The sequence below is a fragment of the Pimephales promelas genome, chromosome 23 (genome assembly GCF_988280905.1).
Source record: "Pimephales promelas chromosome 23, fPimPro1.hap1.1, whole genome shotgun sequence".
NCBI classification, from domain to species: domain Eukaryota; kingdom Metazoa; phylum Chordata; class Actinopteri; order Cypriniformes; family Leuciscidae; genus Pimephales; species Pimephales promelas.
In genome coordinates, this window is record NC_142791.1 from 16030448 (window position 1) to 16036447 (window position 6000).

Genomic DNA, 6000 nt, shown 5'->3' on the forward strand with positions numbered 1-6000 from the left:
TTGCTAAAGCAACCATCCCACTTTAGTTTGCTTCTATGGGCCCTATTTTACCGATCTGTCGGCGCAAGTGCACTTAGGTCGTGTCTGAATCTACTTTTACTAGTCTAACAACGGGAAAAATGGTCGGCGCTCCCAACGCATGGTCTAAACTGGTTGTCCCTATTCTCTAAATAAGTAATGTGTGTGTTTTGGGCATAATGTGCAGTAAACCAATCAGGATCTTATCTCCCTTTCCTTTTAAAAGCCAGTTGTGCTCGCGTTACATGGCAGAATTTGCAAGCCGAAAAACTGAACATTTCTCTAGCAAGGAAACAGTTCTACATGTGCGCGAGGTTAAAGCACAAGCAGACCATCTATGGGACAAGCCGGATTCCACCATATCTTTATCTACACAATAATAATCTGTTACATTTTAATAGTTTTATTTGTTTTATATTTGTCATGTTTGTGTGCTGTGCCCCGTGTGTGTAATAAGCAGAGTTTTATTTGTTGTGGACCCCCCTATAGGCTAATATATTACTACTGCACCCTTTACATAACAAAACAAAATATTGCGCTATTGACTTTGGACCAGGTTCCAGTTGGTCAATGGCTATTTCTATTTCAAATGCTTTAAAATAGCAACTCGCCAACAATGCGCTTGAACAAATCTGGTTTTCAGACCAGCAGCCCATGGGTGCACAGATGTGCCGTATTTTCCGCACTACAAGGAGCACTGGATTATAAGGCGCACCTTCAATGAATTACCTATTTTAGAACATTTTTCAGTTATTGGGCGCACCGGATTATAAGGCACATAAGATTCCAGTCAAACGTTTGACTGGGTTTGCGTTATGCATCCACTAGATGTGCTAAAGGAAATGTAGCGAGTGCGCGGCGCCGGGAGTGAGGTTAGTAAGTGTGAGCGTGCTGGGACGGGCACGTAACTTACATTTGCAGCGTGACTCATATGAGTATGGCTGTTTTGAATGAGATGACCTGGTTACTGTACGTTCACACCACCGCCGAGTGTCACAACATGAAATGTAATAAACAGAAAAAACAAGCAATACATTGAAGAAACCTTTTTTAATTACATTTTTATAACCGTTTTGGTCACATTTGGTTTGGAAAAAATAGTTAGATGTTATTATTATTATTGCGATCAAATCGGTGTCACCATGAGCAAATTAATTGCATTCCCGCTTTAAAACGAGCGATCGTAAATATTTCAAATAAAAGTTGCGCTCATGCGGTCCCTATAAGCAAACAATGTCATGTCATAAATGATACGAAACCAGTAGGAAACACAGCAACGGCTATGATTAGCTTCTCATTTCCTCGGAGCTAATGTTTTGGTAGGAAAGAAAGTTTACATTCATGTTTCTCCGTAATCAGCCAGCGTGATGTCTATATTCCGATTTTGCCGCTGCTTGCCGCTTAACCGCGTCACAGCTCATTACCATAAAGTTGAGCTTCGTTCAACTTGACGCTCAAAACGCGACGCCAATGGATTTGACGCTCCTTGCAGCTAAGAAAAGCCAGCTTCCATTGAAAATGAATGACGCTTTGGAAGCTCAAGTCGGCGGCAGTGTGAACGTATAGTTACTGTGAACGCTTTATGAACATCCTGTGACGCGCGAGCAGCCCTGTCTGTTAAGAGTGAGCGCTCGTCAGCGGGCACGTGGCGTACACACATAACCTGATTTATACGAGGTTGAACTGGCTGTGTGACAGAGCGGGCATAAGATATACACGAGCGCGAGTTCGCGTGAAGATTTAATAACGCGGAGCGTTGTAAACCAATCGATCCGTATATAAGGCGCTCCGGATTATAAGGCGCACTGTTGTTTTTTGAGAAAATTAAAGGCTTTTAAGTGCGCCTTATAGTGCGGGAAATACGGTGCATAAATGTATTTGCTATTTAAACAACATGGCACAGGATGTGGAAATGATAATTGCGTCGGGCTGAAACTAGCAAAAAACACTTGCATCGCGCATGATGCTGGGTGAATGATATAGGCCCCTTGGACCCCTTTTATACTCATGTTTGACAGTACTCGTACCCGAGCACTTTGCATCGCAAGTGCAATGCTGCACCAGATGAGCTATCGAGTAAGTTTATTATGTCAGAAAAGCCAAACCTATGAATCTGGATATTTCATGCAATCATAAAAATGTATTCGTTTCACAAACCATACACTATATGGTAAATGTGTTTTGAGGTCACAACATAGTATTGTGCTAACTTAGGAAACATACAAAATCACAATTTGTGTTTAAATGAATAATGTATTAATGCCTCTAGTGTTCATTTCAGTCTAAAAGTGCAAAGATTTGTATGAAGCGTTTTGCAGAAACGTAGTTAGAGGCATGTTTTTCCAACAAGCCTGTTTTGGATTTCTAAAATGATTGAGATGGTATTGTGTTTGGTTCCAGTAATGTGCAACACATTTTAGCCTAGAAAAATGGTTCAAATTATGTCATATCAACATGTGCCAAACTCAGTAAGCTAGTTACATTACTGGATGTGACTGCTCTACCCAGGGGCTCATTGATGCATTAGACCTCCCATTGACCCACTAACAGGATGTACAGCTGAGGGTTTTCTCTCGGGATGATGCTGACCACGTAAAGTTGACATGCAGCTTCTCTGGGCCCTGCGAGACATTTGCGGAACAGCATCACTGTGAAGAAACAGAGCATCATTCTATTAGATTAATCTTTACATTGGGACTTTAGTAGAGTTTTCACCCCTCTCGGTTGGTTTGGCTGCTTATCAAAGTTGTAGAACTGGTCTATTACTTCTCTTTAATGTAATGAATGCTATTATGTTACAGGGAGGGACTATAGCTCAGTTATATATTTGATAGATAAATAATAGAGACAAGGGGAGCTTGATGGGTAGAACATTTTAATTTGTTGTTTGGAGAAGAGCCAGCTATCTCGAATGGGAGGCCTGTTCAGTAAAGGCTCTGACAGTGTGGGTTGGAGGCTTTCATGTCCTGGGTGGCCTGTTTAGCTTGCACTGAAGTGCAAGACAGAGGATGACCGTTTACTTACACAGTCCATCAGGGAAATTATTGTCTGAAAGAGTTGAACAAGCATACACAGCTGGATATCTAGCCTTGTTGTCCAAGACAGAGTCATGCATATTCATTCTGATGGACGTCTGTGCTGAGTTTGTCAAGATGGGAATATTCTGTCATCGTTTACTCACCAAACTCAAGTCATTGAACACATGGATGACCTTCTTTCTTCTTTCTTTGAAGAATATCCTAATTGTTCTTCTTCACATAATCAAAGGGGACTTGTTTTGTCAGACTCCATAATGACTGAAAAAATCACATCAGTCCATGTGGTTGGTGCGCTAACTTCCAAGTGCTCTGAAGCCATATTTAAGACACTATATTCACTGAATATCTTTACAAATCAAATATGGTAGTATTGAGATAAGTGAGGTTTGGTCGTGTGCTACATCCTAACATACACACTTGCAATATTGTGTGAGAAGAAAATTATGTCTGAATCAAAATATAGTCTTAGCAGATATAAAGCAGACAGTCTACTAATACTCTAATGAGAGTAAGTTGACATGTTGCAAAGTTACTTGTATTTAATAGAATGTCTAAAGTGGACAATTGACCATTGACCATAGATTGGACTAAGCATAACATATAAGATTGTATGAATTTGTATAGTTAATTCACTACTCCGAAATGTAAAAAAAAAAAAAAAAAAAAACGTTATTAAAGTTCTTGTTAAATGTGTTACATATACTTGCCATAGTAATAACAGTAAATTATGCATAATTGGATGCAACTAACCCTGAACCAAATCCTAATCTATACCTACCCTAATAAAAAAATGCATATAGTTGCTTAAAGGGCACCTATTATGTCCCTTTTTACAAGATGTAATATTGGTCCTGGGTGTCCCCAGAATGTATTTGTGAAGTTTCAGCTCAAAATACCTCACAGTTAATTTATTATAACCATTTGAAAATGTCATTTTTGGGGCCTGTTTAAAAATGAGCTGTTTTGGTCTATACAACCTTAAATGCAAATGAGCTGCATATCCCCGCCCTGCCTTTGGATGAGGGCGTAACTTGATACCTATGGCAGTCAATAAGCAGAAGGGCTGAGAGAGTGAGAAACCTGTACGTTTGAATCGGAATATATAAATAGTACGAAGAGACTCCGGCAGAATAAACACAAATGAAAATGGACCAGTACGTCTCGGTATGGTTATTTGATACATTTATGTACTTATAGAGTTGTAATCACGTCAGACACACACAAACACTAACGCTGGCGCAATTTTTTGAAACTACATACACATTCTGCTATAAAGTTTGCTACGTACAAGCGAAATTACATTTATGCGAGGGACCTATTGCGTCATGTTTGCGTTACTTGTCATACAGGTGCTTCTGTGGCAAATGTGAGAAGATGGCTAACTTACAGAACAACAACATATATGCAGTTTTTAATACAATATCTTTAAAAATATATATTTATAAACGTGCGGTTACACACGATACAAACAAGGTTTAAATTATATACACAGACATCCTACGACGACAACAACTTTAGACGTGTTTGTTGTTGAATTGGCTGACATCGACTGAAAAGACTATTTGCTCAAAAATCCTAAAATACACTGTTACTGAAGGTGACGGTGGATGGCAAACAGTAGACGACGATCCACACTTGAGGATTAACTTTTAATAGCAGGATTAACCCACAACAGAACACTAATGTTTCCAAGAGACATTACCGGCTGTCGTTGAAACAACGCAGGATGGTGTACAGATCACTGAGGGCGGGGTCTATGCCAAAACAACACTGTCAATCAAACCCCTTGCTCAATTCTACATCACGCACTGAATCTTAGAACAGCTCGTTCCGAGACAGTGCATATGATTTATTGAGATTGTAAAAAAAAAAACACTGGGTGGATTTTTATCATTCTATGGTGGTTTTGCTCATACACTGCCAACACACATTTATGTTCAAACACCATGTAAAAGTGAATTTTCCATAATAGGTGCCCTTTAATATTACTCAGTACTTAAATATTCAATTACACTGTAACAATGACACCTTAAAATAAAGTGTAAACGACTTTTTTTTACTTAATGCCTAACTTGTTCTCATTAGAAAATGTAACCCAAATTCTAACAAATAACACAAACATCTTAAAATTCCCTATACCACTAGTATATCCTCAAAGCTAAATGAACTGTAATCATTTAGCCAGTGCTGAGGTTATAACATTAGTCAGTCTTGAAACAGCCCCAATGGGTGTTAACCCACATTTTAGGCACATTAAAGAGTGAAATCGGTTCATGTGTCTGTATTTGTTTAGAGTCTCTTTAGGGAGGGTGAGAGGCAAGGATATGACCAACCACCTGTTGGGATGTAATGCAGAAGTTGACTGCAGTCTTACCCTGAGCTATAAAATGATGGGACATGCGAAAAAGGAACAAACCAATGAAGGGTGGAGGTCTCAACGGAGGAGGCTCGAGTCCAAACAACTGTTGCAATCCATATAAAGCACTTCAGTTTCTTTCCCCTCGACTCCCTTTCGTTTTTTCGCCACTGTTTGAGTGTGTGTGTGTGTTATTCTAAAACCTTCGAAAGGTCACTCCCATACATCAATCTAATACTCAGTATGAAGAATATTTGATAAACAGTAACTTCAGTGTCGGCTTGATGATGATGAGGCTGACAGGGTTACAATCACACATCTGCACACAAAATACATTGAAAGGCAATAAAAGTGTCTTTCAAATGCATAGATGTAAATGTAAATCTCCATGTACTAGATATAAGGTTGATGTTATCTTTGGGAAGTCAGCTCCCTTTGCATTCCTGCATATTCTCGAAGACGAGAAATACCTAGCATTCTCCAGCAGGCTCAGCGGGAAGCTCTCCCCCTCGCTGAGATGTCCTTCCTTAACCTCTCACGGCCTCGTGGCCTCCAGTTGTTGTGCTGTGAACCCCAAACATAAAGGCC